Raw genomic sequence first — 1,312 nt, 5'->3', positions numbered from 1 at the left:
AACCTTGGGGGCCACCACTAAGTCTGCTATTAACATATCTTCATAATTGTTACCTTTCTAACTTCCTCACCTAACAAAACTAACCATACTTCACCAAAATGCAGATAAACCTTTAAAATTCACCATCAGCATTATAATTTTAGTTGTGTATATCTATATTTCAAATTACGGCAAGATCTGTAATGAGAAGCGTCACCTGGCCAGCTACCCTGTACACACGGCTTATTTCACTCTCTTGGCCCAGTAAGGGGGTAACAAGTGACAAATTCTGATGGATGAGGGTAAAATAACAGCTAAATAACTCAGCACAGTCAACACTACAGGCTCAGGACAAGATTTCATAAACATTACTCACCAAGAGTCACCTGGCCAGCTACCCTGTACACACGGCTTATTTCACTCTCTTGGCTCAGTAAGGGGGTAACAAGTGACAAATTCTGAGGGATGAGGGTAAAATAACAGCTAAATAACTCGGCACAGCAACACTAGAAGCAACACAAGATTTCATAAACATTACTCACCAAGGATAAGGAGTCGGGAAAAACAACTTCTTATTTTCACCTCTCCCCAAGTCTTTCGCTACCTTTCTGCACACATCCATTACTCAGATCAACCTGTGTTCATATACTTACAGTTGTTGATAGTAAAATCCAAGTAAAGAAGTGTTATAGCGTTAAAAACCGTGTATAATTACCAACGTGTTCTTCCTCACCATCTTGTACGCTGAATGGAAAGTTTTGTGTATAAACGACTGATGCGCTCTCTCCTTCACATCAATAACAAACAAAAGAGCATCGGTACTAGGAAGGATTAAGGTTTAAATACTATATAATATCCGATTGTAACCCTCTATAGCAACTTTGCTTAGATTTCTTTTAAGATTCTTTTCTTTTTACTTTTATGAACAGCCACTGAATTCAAAAAAAGAAAAATGATAGAAAATGTTGCTACCCATATTTATACCACTACGAAATGCTGTAACATTATTTTCTTGTCGATTCATTCAGTTCAATCATTCCTGGAGCCTATGGTAGCTAAATTCGCTGGCTGTGGTGTTAATTTTTAATATAATGTTAATACCTGCATGTTGGTCGTTGGGTATCAATATTTCGCGTAATAAAACCAGTGGAAGGCAACCAAATTATTTTTCAGACACTGTACATCACACACTAAGTCAATTAAGACCCATTTCATGCATCCCGGTACTAGCGTGTACAGTAAATAAAATATGGAAATGCAGATTAAATTAATGTAGGAATTTCTTAATTCACCAGTTTGCATATACAACAAACAACACAATCTTCTATTAAAA

Source organism: Scylla paramamosain, unplaced genomic scaffold (genome assembly GCF_035594125.1).
Source record: "Scylla paramamosain isolate STU-SP2022 unplaced genomic scaffold, ASM3559412v1 Contig31, whole genome shotgun sequence".
Taxonomy (NCBI): domain Eukaryota; kingdom Metazoa; phylum Arthropoda; class Malacostraca; order Decapoda; family Portunidae; genus Scylla; species Scylla paramamosain.
This window is presented reverse-complemented; position numbering follows the sequence as displayed.